Genomic DNA, 16,396 nt, shown 5'->3' on the forward strand with positions numbered 1-16,396 from the left:
TTTCTTTTAAACCATTCGCCATTTCCCGCGTTAGCGAGGTAGCGCTAAGAACAGAGGACTGGGCCTTTTTTGGAATATCCTCAACTGGCCCCCTCTGTTCCTTCTTTTGGAAAAAAAAAAAAAAATGAAAAAAAAAAAAAAAGGCGACTAAAAGGGGAGGGAGCGGGGGGCTGGAAATCCTCCCCTTTTTTTTTTTTTTTAGTTTTTCCAAAAGAAGGAAGAGAGAAGGGGGCCAGGTGAGGATTTTCCCTCAGAGGCCCAGTCCTCTGTTCTTAACGCTACCTTGCTAACGCGGGAAATGGCGAATAGTTTAAAAAAAAAAATATATATATATATATATATATATATATATGTATATATATATATATATATATAAATGTATATATATATATATATATATATATATATATATATATATATATATATATATATATATATATATATATGTGTGTGTGTGTGTGTGTGTGTGTGTGTGTGTGTGTGTGTGTGTGTGTGTATATATATATCTACACTGTGCCAGAAGCGTTAACTAAAGATCATTTGGTGAAATCGTGTTTCCTCACATTAGATGTTATCCCAGATGTCCAAAATTCTTCTCTTTGGTCTTTCATTTTCTATGTTTTCCACTTGACTTTCTTCACTCGAAGTGATTTACCGTTCATGTTTTAGATTAAACTATATTTGTCAATTCACCAATTCCCTCTCCCATCTCATCATGACGCTTCTTATTGTTCTTTGATTTGAATCTTCAGTTTTCACCTCTCCTTCAACATGATAACCTCTGAATCTATGAGTACGTAATTACCTATTTTTACTGTGTGAGGAGAGAGTTCTACACTCACGAGGCCAAATCTCAAGAACATTCTGTACTATTATACAACTTGTAGGATTTATGTATGGTGTCTGCCTTAACCATGACCTCATTCTTCTTATTCCATTCATCAACCACTCTTATATAAACTTTAAAATTACTTTTCTGAATATATTTGAACAATATTGCCCTAATTTCATGCTATGTTCTCTAGTTTTGTGTGTGTGTGTGTTCTCAGAAAGTAACTGTGTACTATTCAACAAGGATTTCCCAAAAGCCATTTACCTCATATCCTTTTATTTCGATGCTTGAAAATGGCTAAATTTTCGTCAAAGTAGTTTTTGTCATTAGTATTTATGATGATTTATTGATTCAAAAAGTATTGGTATTTCGAAACTATTTAGATCCTTCAACATCTCTAGCCATCTTCACTACACTATCAACACCACTAGCCATCCTGACTATTTCTTCGATACCTTTAGATTTCATCAAATAATGATCGCAACAAAACTAAATGAATCCGTCTACATATCCGGATTTGTATGGGATTTAATCTGGATAGATCTGGTTATGTGACGTCACATAACCCAGGGGTATATAAGGCCGGCGGCGAGAGAAGTGTAATCATTTGAGGATGGGACTCCGTACCGACAACATCTCCTCTCACACTCTCCGGCAAGAAGAAAATTTGGTAAGTGCGCCTCAGGCCGGAATCAAAATGAGTGTTCCAGTTGTAAAGTTGACCCAGAAGGATGTGAATGACCTGGTGGTCATGAGAGAGGTGGGTCGGGGAGGCAACGCCAAGATTGAAACGGTGTTGTTCCGTGGATCGTGTTGCGTCATCAAAACCCTTCTCGACGGAGTGAGTTGGAAAAGTCTTATGGATGAAGCAGACATTCACAGGAGACTGGCTGGGGCTGGAGGAGCCCCTCTCCTTCGAGCAGTGTGCCGCAACCCTCCACTGATCATCTTAAGCCACACTGGCCAGCCTTATGATAAGTACATGAGAACATGTCGGTCGGACGAGGAACTGGTCGAGTCCGCCATCATGGTCGCTCGTCGGCTGATGGAAATCCATAAGAAAAACATTGTCCATAATGACGTCAAGGTCGAGAATGTGACCGTGACGATGGGTGAGAAGCCAGAGTTTCACATCATCGACTTCGGCTTGAGCGTTAAGAAGGGAAGCTGCGTTGAGTACAATGTTCCTGACCTGTGGTTGGCCCCTGAGGTCAGGGAGCGCAAGCCGGTCTCCCCAGCCAGTGACGTCTTCTCTTTTGGGCATCTAATGAGGCACGTGTCCATCCTGGTCAGGAAGCAGGGTGTGCGGGAAAGCCTCCAGGATCTTTACCAAACAGCGACCCACAGCGACCCCTCAGAGAGACCAGCTCTGCCACTTATTATTGGTGAGCTGAAGAAGGTGATGAGGTCAGTCCGCCGGAGGCGTACCAGAGGAGGGGGCCAACGGAACCAGAGGAAGGGCAGGAAATGAGGTGCCCTTCCTCAACTATCTACCTCACAATAAGAACTTTGTTTTAGAGGAAATTATTATTTTTACACATCTTAAAACGGGATAGACGTTTATTTTAGAGGAAATTAAAATATTTATTTAAAACGGGAAAAAATTATGGAACTCGACATGCAACCACCTCCTCGTGGTGAGTTCTGGGTGATAAGAGATCAAACATCTCTTATCAGCTAAGAGTTGCATACAAACGTATTTCCTGATAAGTAAAAGACGACTGAATAATGTTCTTATGATCTTAAATGTTCTTAGAGTCTGGCTAGTATTATCTTGGAGGTCTTCTATCCCCTACAGCTCGGGCTGGGCCCAGATTGTATCATGGACAACGATAAATGATCTTAGCCTAGCAATCATGGACAACGATAAATGACAGCCTAGCTATCAAGGACAGCGATAAATGATCTTAGCCTAGCTATCATGGACAGCGATAAATTATCTTAGCCTAGCTATAATGGACAGCGATAAATGATCTTAGCTTAGTTATCATGGACAGCGATAAATGATCTTAGCCTAGCCATCATGGAAAATGATAAATGATCTTAGAATAACCATCATGAACAGCGATAAATGATCTTAGCCTAGCCATAATGATGGACAACGATAAATAATTCTGATTTTTTTTTTTATCTCAAACACCATTATTTTCCTCTTGCTCTAGTATTCCATTGCCTCGCCTCTCCTCCCTCTTCATGTAAGGTTGATCACATCAGCTGATATAAGTATACATCACCTCACTCGATCCCCAGTCGGGAAGGACATGCAAGGTCTTCATAAATATTGTGTATACCTAATACAAGATGGTCACACCTGCTGACGTGTTATCCTTCATCAAAACTCGCAAATAATCTTCGCTCTTAACGCGTCAGATAATTCTAAATAATAAACCAATTCTTGTTTTAATGATACTAAACGAAGAACAATTTATAAAGGATAGAAATTAAATTTGTGCTTGTTGGTGGTAGATGAAAAAAGACAAAAGAAAATCCATCTTAATCACAATATCTTCATATATAACTGTACACCTTCTAATTGTGTTCATTACACAATCCCTCATGTAATACAAGACTAGCTTGCAGGAAACGATGAAATGCTGCAGCTCAAGAATGAATTACTTCTCCATCTCTGGTCGTCCAGGCAGGCTAAACAATGAAAAAAAATATGTAGCTATTGAAAAATGATTACCATAATTAGATATAGGCTTAACCTCTACTCGTATGTTGATAGGTCAAGGTCACCCAAGTCAAAAAAATTAGTGTAGTCACATAAATGTCTTTAAGATGATAAACAGAAACATTACATGAGACTGACAATAGGGTGTCACTTATATGTCTCGGGGTTTATTTTCATCATTCACCTATAAGACAATTCCTTGTAGTATGATGCCAAATACTTCATATTTCTCCCAAAATATTAGAATTTCACAATAAAGATATCACTTCTCACTCGAGACTTGCAAACATTAGAATTATGTTGTGCTTTGCTGTGTATGGAAATAATACCAATACACAATATTAGCTTTGATGAAGATTATATTTATTTCATTTGGTGAAGATTAGGTTAGGTTAGGTTAGGTTAGGTTAGGTAAGGTTGAGTTTAATTTGCTCAAATCGTTAGCCTCTAAAATTTCCTAAAATGAAATTTAGGCTTAATAATGTTTTTTTTGATAATGATTAAATGGCTCATGAGTTAGGAAACTGTGTAATTAAAATAAGACGATGTTAAAGAACAAAGTTAATATTCAACATTTGTCTTCAGAGGGATTTATTACATTCTTTTTTTTAATAGTGTATACATGGCACTTGCCCTATGCCGTAATATTAGTTCCATTTCCCTCTTCGAGAGGTATTACCTCGGCTTTTGCTCGCAAGAGCTGGCTGCTTGTGTGCCCCCCACCACTTGCTAGACCACGCAATACCCGGCAAGCTGCTGTGTCACATGATTACTGTCTGGACATTGGCAAGTCAAGGGTAGGCCGTTTGGATAACTTGTTTCTTTCCCTTCACCTCGAAGCTTTTGGAACTCTCTACCCTGTTGTCTTTCCCAATAACTATGACCTGGCAGGTTTTTCACTTCCTCCAAAAGTTTGTAAACACTTTCCAGTCTATTATCTCTTCCTTTCACATTCCCATATCTTAATTAAGACCCAACCTTGATGTTCGTCCGTGAATGAATTAGCCGTTAAAAATAATACTAAAGCCCAGTAAAGGCCATCGTAGGTCAAATAAATATAGACAAAGAAAGTAGAAATTGATTTCCGTAAGTGTTTGTTTAACTGACTCTTGCAGGAATAAAGATTATATGAAGAAGGAAACAGAAAAGGAAAAGAATTCCACAGCTTAGGTGTTCCAGGGAAGAAAGAGGCTTCAATAGGCAACCTTAGAGTGACCTGTTCTCCTGTAGAAGTTGTGGGAAAACAGTGGCCTAACTCGCGCTAACTCGTGACTTTAAACCATCTTTATTGACTGCTTGCAGGGTCATTTATTATAGATCAACATCGTTATTAGGTTTACGTATTGCATGATTTTCTTCTGCACTTCAAATGCCATGTTACGAAAATTGGATATCTTTTGTGCAGCATAATTTGGAACATTATATTTTGTGGAAGACATTTCAATAAGGCAGTAGTCAAGGCTATACATTTCAGGAAAATGTGGGCCAAGTGATGCACTTCAAAAATGTTAACAGTGCCCATAAAGATCTCAGTTAGTAGGAGATATTGCAGAAGAAAAATAACTCCATTAAGATACATCCTGCTTGGGATTACAGATGTTGTGTCATGTGGTTGTTTCCATCTGGCACCATTATTGTGGTGGTCAGTCATTGTTGTGACTGATGTACTGCAGTTAAAGTATTGAGCATTAAACTAAGGAATTAAATATCTTCCTTCAAATAATTTCATATCCAAATTAACGCTAAATATATTAGTCCGATTAAATGTATGTCTGTATTTGTGACCTAATTTTGATTTAGTGCAACCTCGTGGAAACTCTTTACATACGAGTGGATATTATAACAATGTTTGATAACACAATAGTACTATATCAACTGTATATAGTCTCTCCACAGACGTCAGCTCCAGCAACACAGAACAAATTGAAATACATTTACCTCCGTCAGGTCTACAACGTAAGAAATTTTCTCTTAGTTATAAAACATCATTTGACCGTGAAGCAGCATTACCCATCAGAATGAATATATTTGTTAAGAAAAGTTACATGATTTCATGAGTATCATTTGACAAAATTATAGAAGTAAGAACGCCCAAAACTGACACTGGTATGGATACTTTCGTTTTACTTCATTTACTTCATTAATATAAACATATTAATTTGAACATGATTTATTGGAAGTCACAGTTTATTATGATAATGATAACAACAAAAACAGTAGAAATAACAATGATGATAATAATGATAATGATAATAATAATAATAGTAATGATAATGATAATAATAATAATAATATTAATAATAATAATAATAATAATAATCATGATAATAGTAATAATAATGATATTAATGATAATAATAATGATAATAATAATAATAATAATAATAATAATAATAATAATAATAATAATAATAATGATAATAACAATGATGATAATAATGATAATAATAATGATGATAGTAATGATAATGAATAATGATAACGATGATAATGATTACATTATTATCATTATTATTATTATTATTATTATTATTATTATTATTATCATTATTATTATTATCATTATTGTTGTTGTTATCAGTGTCTTCGGCCAGCCATAATCCCAGCTTCGATCATTTTCAAGGTCAGATATAAGGCCACCGTCATTGCCCATCTTGAGTATTCCTTTACTTTCACTGTTCCTACAACTTTCCTAGCGCTACCTCCCGCACATGCGGGGGAGGGGGTTTTCATTTCATGTGTGGCGGGGTGACGACGGGAATAAGGGCAGACAGTATGAATTATGTACATGTGTATATATGTATATGTCTGTGTGTGAGTATATATATATATATATATATATATATATATATATATATATATATATATATATATATATATATATATATATATATATATATATATATATGTATATATATATATATATATATATATATATATATATATATATATATATATATATATATATATATATATATATATATATATATATATATATATGTATACGTTGAGTGTATAGGTATGTATATGTGAGTGTGTGGACTTGTATGCATATACATGTGTATGTGGGTGGGTTGGGCCATTCTTTCGTCTGTTTCCTTGCGCTACCTCGCTAACGCGGGAGACAGCGACAAAGTATAGTAAATGAATATATATATATATATATATATATATATATATATATATATATATATATATATATATATATATATATATATATATATTTTTTTTTTTTTTTTCATACTATTCGCCATTTCCCGCGATAGCGAGGTAGCATTAAGAACAGAGGACTGGGCCTTTGAGGGAATATCCTCACCTGGCCCCCTTCTCTGTTCCTTCTTTTGGAAAATTAAAAAAAAACGAGAGGGGAGGATTTCCAGCCCCCCGCTCCCTTCCCTTTTAGAATATATATATATATATATATATATATATATATATATATATATATATATATATATATATATATATATATATATTTTTTTTTTCTTTTATACTTTGTCGCTGTATCCCGCGTTTGCGAGGTAGCGCAAGGAAACAGACGAAAGAAATGGCCCAACCCACATACACATGTACATACACACGTCCACACACGCAAATATACATACCTACACAGCTTTCCATGGTTTACCCCAGACGCTTCACATGCCTTGATTCAATCCACTGACAGCACGTCAACCCCTGTATACCACATCGCTCCAATTCACTCTATTCCTTGCCCTCCTTTCACCCTCCTGCATGTTCAGGCCCCGATCACACAAAATCTTTTTCACTCCATCTTTCCACCTCCAATTTGGTCTCCCTCTTCTCCTCGTTCCCTCCACCTCCGACACATATATCCTCTTGGTCAATCTTTCCTCACTCATTCTCTCCATGTGCCCAAACCATTTCAAAACACCCTCTTCTGCTCTCTCAACCACGCTCTTTTTATTTCCACACATCTCTCTTACCCTTACGTTACTTACTCGATCAAACCACCTCACACCACACATTGTCCTCAAACATCTCATTTCCAGCACATCCATCCTCCTGCGCACAACTCTATCCATAGCCCACGCCTCGCAACCATACAACATTGTTGGAACCACTATTCCTTCAAACATACCCATTTTTGCTTTCCGAGATAATGTTCTCGACTTCCACATATATATATATATATATATATATATATATATATATATATATATATATATATATATATATATATATATATATATATATATATATATGTATATATATATATATATATATATATATATATATATATATATATATATATATATATATATATATATATATATATATATATATATACATATATATGTATGCATTTGTAGAAGTCATATGATATGTATGGATCTGGAGAAGGCATATGATAGAGTTGATAGAGATGCTCTGTGGAAGGTATTAAGAATATATGGTGTGGGAGGCAAGTTGTTAGAAGCAGTGAAAAGTTTTTATCGAGGATGTAAGGCATGTGTACGTGTAGGAAGAGAGGAAAGTGATTGGTTCTCAGTGAATGTAGGTTTGCGGCAGGGGTGTGTGATGTCTCCATGGTTGTTTAATTTGTTTATGGATGGGGTTGTTAGGGAGGTAAATGCAAGAGTCTTGGAAAGAGGGGCAAGTATGAAGTCTGTTGGGGATGAGAGAGCTTGGGAAGTGAGTCAGTTGTTGTTCGCTGATGATACAGCGCTGGTGGCGGATTCATGTGAGAAACTGCAGAAGCTGGTGACGGAGTTTGGTAAAGTGTGTGGAAGAAGAAAGTTAAGAGTAAATGTGAATAAGAGTAAGGTTATTAGGTACAGTAGGGTTGAGGGTCAAGTCAATTGGGAGGTGAGTTTGAATGGAGAAAAACTGGAGGAAGTGAAGTGTTTTAGATATCTGGGAGTGGATCTGTCAGCGGATGGAACCATGGAAGCGGAAGTGGATCATAGGGTGGGGGAGGGGGCGAAAATTTTGGGAGCCTTGAAAAATGTGTGGAAGTCGAGAACATTATCCCGGAAAGCAAAAATGGGTATGTTTGAAGGAATAGTGGTTCCAACAATGTTGTATGGTTGCGAGGCGTGGGCTATGGATAGAGTTGTGCGCAGGAGGATGGATGTGCTGGAAATGAGATGTTTGAGGACAATGTGTGGTGTGAGGTGGTTTGATCGAGTAAGTAACGTAAGGGTAAGAGAGATGTGTGGAAATAAAAAGAGCGTGGTTGAGAGAGCAGAAGAGGGTGTTTTGAAATGGTTTGGGCACATGGAGAGAATGAGTGAGGAAAGATTGACCAAGAGGATATATGTGTCGGAGGTGGAGGGAACGAGGAGAAGAGGGAGACCAAATTGGAGGTGGAAAGATGGAGTGAAAAGGATTTTGTGTGATCGGGGCCTGAACATGCAGGAGGGTGAAAGGAGGGCAAGGAATAGAGTGAATTGGAGCGATGTGGTATACAGGGGTTGACGTGCTGTCAGTGGATTGAATCAAGGCATGTGAAGCGTCCGGGGTAAACCATGGAAAGCTGTGTAGGTATGTATATTTGCGTGTGTGGACGTGTGTATGTACATGTGTATGGGGGGGGTTGGGCCATTTCTTTCGTCTGTTTCCTTGCGCTACCTCGCAAACGCGGGAGACAGCGACGAGGTATAAAAAAAAAAAAATATATATATATATATATATATATATATATATATATATATATATATATATATATATATATATATATATATATATATATATATATATATATATCCCTGGGGATAGGGAAGAAAGAATACTTCCCACGCATTTTCTGAGTGTCGTCGAAGGCAACTAAAGAGACGGGAGCGGGGAGCTAGAAACCCTCCCGTCATAGCAATTTAACTTTCTAAAAGGGGAAACAGAAGAAGAGTCATGCGGGGAGTGCTCATCCTCCTTGAAGGCTCAGATTGGGTTGTCTGAATTGGGCTCAGACTGGGTTGTGTGGATGTAACCAAGATTAGAAAAAGGAGGGATAAGTAGTATGTTTGAGGAAAGGAACTGGATGTTTTGGGTCTGAGTGAAACGAAGATCAAGGGTAAAGGGTAAGAGTTGTTTGGGAATGTTTTGGGAGTAAATTAAGGAAGAGCAAAAGAAGGAGTAGGACTACTCCTGAACCAGGAGTTGTGAGAGTGTGTGATAGAGTATAAGAAAGTAAATTGATATGGGTAAAACTGAAAGTGAATGGAGAGAGATGGGTGATTATTGGTGCCTATGCACCGGGGTATGATAAGAAAGGTCATGAGAAGCAAGTGTTTTGGGAGCAGTTGAGTGAGTGTCTTAATAGTTTTGATGCATGAGACCGGGTTATAGTGAAGGGTAATTTAAATGCAAATGTAATTAATGTGGCAGTTGAGGGAATAATTGGTGTACCTGTGGTGTTCAGTTTTGTAAACAGAAATGGTGAAGAGCTTGTAGATTCGTATGCTGAGAAAGGATTAGTGATTGGGAAAAACCTGGTCACAAAGAGATATACATAAGTATACATATATAAGTAGGAGAGATGTACAGAGAGCATTATTGGATTACGGGTTAATTGATAGGCGCTTGAAAGAGAAACTTTTCGATGTTAATGTGCTGAGAGGTACAACGGATGGATGTCTGATAACTATCTTGTGGAGACGAAGTTGAGAATTTGTAGAGGTTTTCAGAAAAGAAGAGAGAATGTTGGGGTGAAGAGAATGATGAGAGTAAGTGAGCTTGGGAAGGAGGCTTGTTTGAGGAATTACCAAGAAAGACTGAGTGCAGAATGGAAATAGGTGAGAGCAAAGGACGTAAGGGGAGTAGGGGAGGAATGGGATGTATTTAGGGAAGTAGTGATGGCTTACGCAAAAGATGCTTGTGGCATGAGAAGCGTGGGAGGTGGGAAGATTAGAAAAGGTAGTGATTGGTGGGATGAAGAAGTAAGATTATTAGTGAAAGAGAAGAGAGATGCATTTGGACGATTTTTGCAGGGAAATAGTGCATATGACTGGGAAATAAACAAAAGAAAGAGGCAGGATGTCAAGAGAAAGGTGCAAGAGGTGAACAACAGGGCAAATGAGAGTTGGGGTGAGATAGTATCATTAGATTTTAGTAAGAATAAAAAGATGTTTTGGAAGAAGGCAAATAAAGTGCGTAAGACAAGAGAACAAATGGGAACATCAGTGAAGGGAGCTAATGGGGAAGATAATAAAAAGTAGTGGTGATGTGAGAAGAAGGAAATGGAAAGATTATTTTGAAGGTTTGTTGAATGTGTTAGACGATATAGTGGAAGATATAGGGTGTTTTGGTCGAGGTGGTTCTCGAAGTGAGAGGGTCAGGGAAAATGATTTGGTAAACAGAGAAGAAGTAGTGAAAGCTTTGCGGAAGATGAGAGCCGGCAAGGCGGCAGGTTTGGATGGTATTGCAGTGGAATTTATTAGTAAAGGGGGTGATTATGTTGTTGACTGGTTAGTGAGGATATCTAATGTATGTATGGCTCATGGTGAAGTGCCTGATGAGGGTATTGACTGAAAGGGTCAAGGCATGTACAGAGTAAAAGATTGGGAAGAGCAGTGTGTTTTCAGAAGTCGTAGAGGATATGTGGATCAGGTGGTCGCTTTAAAGAATGTATGTGAGATTTACTTTGAAAACAAATGGATTTTTATGTAGTATTTATGAATCTTGAGAAGGCATATGATAGAGTTGATAGAGATGCTCTGTGGAAGGTAATACGAGTATATGGTGTGGGAAGCAAGTTGCTAGAAACAGTGAAAAGTTTTTTTATCGAGGATGTAAGGCATGTGTACCAGAAGGAAGAAAGGAAAGTGATTGGTTCTCAGTGAATGTCGGTTTGCAGCAGGAGTGCGTGATGTCTCCATGGTTGTTTAATTTGTTTATGAATGGGGTTGTTAGGGAGGTGAATTCAAGAATTTTGGAGAGAGGGGTAAGTGTGCAGTCTGTTGTGGATGAGAGGGCTTGGGAAGTGAGTTAGTTGTTGTTTGCTGATGATACAACGCTGGTAGCTGATTCGGGTGAGAATCTGTAGAAGTTGGTGACTGAGTTTGGTAGTGTGAAAGAAGAAGCTTAAGGTAAATATGAATAAGAGCAAGGATATTAGGTTGAAATGAGTTGAGGGACAAGTTAATTGGGAGGTAAGTTTGAATGGAGAAAAACTGGAGGAAGTGAAGTGTTCTAGATATCTGGGAGTGGATTTAGCAGCGGATGGAACCATGGAAACGGAAGTGAGTCAGAGGGTGGGGGAGGTGGTGAAGGTTCTGGGTGCGTTGAAGAATGTGTGAAAGTCGAGAACGTTATCTCGGAAAGCAAAAATGGGTGTGTTTGAAGGGATAGTGGCTCCAACAATGTTATATGATTGCGAGGCATGGGCTATATATAGGGTTGTGCGGAGGAGGGTGGATGTGTTGGAATGAGATGTTTGAGGACAACATGTGGTTGTGAGATGGTTTGATCGAGTGAGTAATGAAATGGTAAGAAAGATGTGTGGTAATAAAAAGAATGTGGCTGAGAGAGCAGAAGAGGGTGTATTAAATTGGTTTGGTCACATGGGGAGAATGGGTGAGGAGAGATTGACAAAGAGGATATATGTGACAGAGGTGGAGGGAACGAAGAGAACTGGGAGACCAAATTGGAGGTGGAAGGATGGAGTCAAAAATATTTTGAGCCATCGGGGCTTGAACATACAGGAGGGTGAAAGGCGTGCAAGGAAGAGTGAATGGGAACGATCAGGGGTCGTATACCGGGGTCGACGTGCTGTCTGTGGATTGATCCAGGGCATGTGAAGCGTCTGGGGTAAACCATGGAAATTTTGAGGGGGGACCTGGATGTGGAAAGGGAGCTGTGGTTTCGGTGCAATACACATGGCAAGTAGAGACTGAGTGTGAACGAATGTGGCCTTTTCTGTCTTTTCCTACCGCTACCTCGTGGGGGGAGGGGGGAGGGGGGTGCTATATCATGTGTGGCGGGTTGGCGACGGGATGGATGAATGCAGCAAGTATGAATATGTACATGTGTATATATGTTTATGTCTGTGTATGTATATGTATGTATACACTGAAATGTATAGGTATGTATATGTGCGTGTAGGCCTTTATGTATATGCATGTGTATGTGGGTGGGTTGGGCCAGTTCTTTCTTCTGTTTCCTCGCGCTTCGTCGCTGATGCGGGAGACGGCGGTTAAGTAAAATCGATGTAAAATAACTATACAATTATATCGATGGAGTGATAAGAGAGATGAAAGCAAAGCTAGGGATTTTTTGGGCTGAGATGGAGTTTAGCGGTGAGATGTGTTGGCTAATTGCAAGCCTGTTTGCGGATGATACAGTGTTGTTTGCGGAGAGTGAAGAGGAGTTGCATAAGATTGTAAGTGTGCTGATGTGTGTAAGCGAAGGAGATTGGAGATAAGTGCAAGTAAAAGTAAAGTAATTGTGTTTGAAAGGAAGTGGAGTGAAAGTATAGATTTTGTAAAACCATATAGAGAGAAAGAGGAAAATGTACTAAATTGTTCTTTGGATATGGGGGGAATGACTTTATTAATGGGACACAGGTGGGGTTCCACAGTTTGTCAAAATTTGATGTTATGTCACGCTCTTGCCATTGTACTTTTACTTATCAAAATAAAAATTGTGAACCTTAATCAATGTATTGCTCCAAAACGTTAATGTAGCATATATTTATTTTCAGAGTGAACACTTTTTCAAAATTTTTATGAAACTGGGAAGTATTTCCACATATATGATGCAAAAATGTTAGGTTGGAATACCACAGTACACTGGAAACATGCAGTTGTTTCGAGCAGTTTATTTAAATTTGATATAAACTCTGACACTTTAGCATTGTTGTTCGAATTTATTTTGAGAATTGAGTATTTCGTTGTAGAGACGTTTGAGTTGCTCAGAATACAATAAGGCAAAATATGAGCTTTTTAACTCATAAAGGACGTCTGAATATCTTACAGATGAGGAAAATCTGAGGCCACCGTCGTGAAATGATTCCTAATTTCAAACTTTTATCTTACCTATAAATTTTGTCATCAGATAAATAATTTGAAGCATATGCGTCAGGTCTTTCATAAACTTTCCTTGTCAGTGGTTTCAAGGTATCTTAATTTGCGGAATTAATTAAAGTGTCATGTGATATAACAATTATGATCATGACTGACTTCATTGCATAGCAATCAAATCATAATATGACTGATAACCTATCTATCTATCTATCTATCTATCTATCTATCTATCGATGTCTCTGACGTCCATTCCCTCTGAAAACTCCCATCAAGGGTTGGCCAGAGCAAGAGTCTCCAGTTATCCCTGTCCTTACATGCCTCCTTCGCATATACCATTCCACGCATTCTTCCCGGTTTCTCTCTCTCCAGTATTCCTCCACGCTATTTGCCTACGTCACAAGTGGTCTTCCACTTACACCAATCCTTTAAATGTACTATCATACACTTCTTGTAAACGTACAGTCTTGCATTCTTTCCACATGCCCAAACCACTTCAAAATATTACGTTTCACCTATTCTACCACTCCAAAATTCATTCCATCTACATTCCTTGACATACTACATCTCTCATACACCCTTTCATTTCTTTCTTCATTCCATCTAGTCACCAAATGCTGGCGTCACCAAATGGTTGGAGTTTCTGGAGATGCCAACTGAAGAGAGAGAGTTAGTCCAGAAGGAAACCCCATCTATTGAGGACGAATTTGTTATTAAGATTAAGTTCTCCGCGAGAAGGAACTATATCATCCTACAAGGAGGTCGTCAAGGGGTCACTCAGGCTTGCCTAAAACTGCAGCGTCTGGTGGACCTGTCTCGGCCTAGTGGTATCGACCTCCTCGCGGAAGTGAACAATACTTCGTCCAGGGTTCGTCCTTCCAGAATTTGGCCGTGTGGGAACGTCTTACGAATGGTGAATGTTGACCCCAGTCTTCATGGTGTAGTTATTAGTAGATCAGGGCAAACCGTGCAGGTCATTAGAAATAAGTATTGTGTTGACATTTACGTGCCCGGGATGGCGGAGGAGCACAAGACAATCGATATTGTCGGACGAAGGGAAGATGTGCAGCCGGCCAAGAAAGAGGTGCTGTGGCTCATTAGAGAAAACACCAGGCTTTCCTCCAGAATGTACAGCAACTCTCAGAGGCGCTCCATCCAGTCTTATGAGAGAACGTCCAGGAGGAGGGGGCCTAAGGCTGTGTCTAATGATGTTGCCGAAGAGGTGAAGTCTGAAGTTGTGACTGATGATGTAGCCGAAAGGGTGAAATCTGAAGTTGTGACTGATGGTGTAGCCGAAGAGGTGAAGTCTGAAGTTGTGACTGATGATGTAGCCGAAGAGGTGAAGTCTGAAATTGTGACTGATGGTGTAGCCGAAGAAAAGAAGTCTGAAATTGACTGATGATGTGGCCGAAGAGGTTAAGTCTCAAGTTGTGACTGATGATATGGCCCACAAGGCGAAGTCTGAAGCTGTAGTGTCTGGTGATGACTGAGCGGAAGATAGCGAGGGGTTCTGGCGTCTTGAACTGATAGCCCAATGAAGGCTGTGGAGTCTGGTGACCCAACTGTCTCCGGGAATGTGTGGGGCTGTGCCGTGTTATTATTGTACATTTTTATTTAACATGATATCAAGGTAAATTGTAAATAACTATTTCATTCTGTTATCCAAATTATCCATGGCTATATCCCACCATATACAGTCATCCATGGCTATATCCCACCATGGACAGTCATCCATGGCTATATCCACCATGGACAGTCAGTCATCCATGGTAAAATGCCATTCTCAGTGCCGAGGGAGGATGACATGGTCAGGGTGTAGTGTCGGGGCCCCAGTGGGGGATGGTGGCCCCACAAGAGGTCATGATAGTAATAATGATAATTATGATATTGATATTAATGATAATAATATCAATAATGATAATGTAAAGAATAATGACATCAATAACATATTAATATGTATGTATATATGGTAAATGATGATGATAATAGTAATATTAATAATAACAATATCAATAATATCAGGAATGATGGTAATAAATATAATAATAATTGATAATAATGATAATAGATAATGATTATGATATCAGTGATGATATTTATGATAATAGTAATGGCGAGGTAGCGCCCGGAAAACTGACAAAAAAGGCCACCACATTCGTTCGCACTCAGTCTCTTAGCTGTCATGTGTAATGCAGCGAAACCACAGCTCCCTATCCACATCCATGCCCCACAGACCTTTCCATGGTTTACCACAGGCATTTCACATACCCTAGTTCAATCCATTGACAGCAGGACGCCCTTGCTGATGGTGTATTTGTACTGGAAAGCAACATTACAAGAACTGTTTGTTAAGAACATGTCTTAGATGAGCTAAGTTGGGAGAATAGGACAACACTAAACCTTTCGATTTATCCTTATTTGTCACATATTTGTTACCAGAAGCATAAAATGTCTTCCTAGCTTTCCAGTAAGCTTTATTGTGAGAGAGGAAGAATTGTGTTTTTCATGCCTTTAACTTTTACACATTCATAACCCACTGACTCTGTGAGCAATTAAGGTTGCGCCACAATCAGAAGCAGGGTAGGTGATGGAGTGAGGGCTTCTTCGACGAGGACTGTACTCTCCCACTTGTCGACTGATGATATCATACAGCTGCACCGAAGGGTTAGTCCGGTAACACCCGCATTGTTCTTCCATCAAATATATATATATATATATATATATATATATATATATATATATATATATATATATATATATATATATATATATATATATATATATATATATATATCAAATTCTATCCCTATCGATATCTCAATCGCTTCTCTCTCTCTCTCTCTCTCTCTCTCTCTCTCTCTCTCTCTCTCTCTCTCTCTCTCTCTCTCTCTCTCTCTCTCTCTCTCTCTC

The sequence above is a fragment of the Panulirus ornatus genome, chromosome 70, assembly GCF_036320965.1.
Source record: "Panulirus ornatus isolate Po-2019 chromosome 70, ASM3632096v1, whole genome shotgun sequence".
Lineage (NCBI taxonomy): Eukaryota > Metazoa > Arthropoda > Malacostraca > Decapoda > Palinuridae > Panulirus > Panulirus ornatus.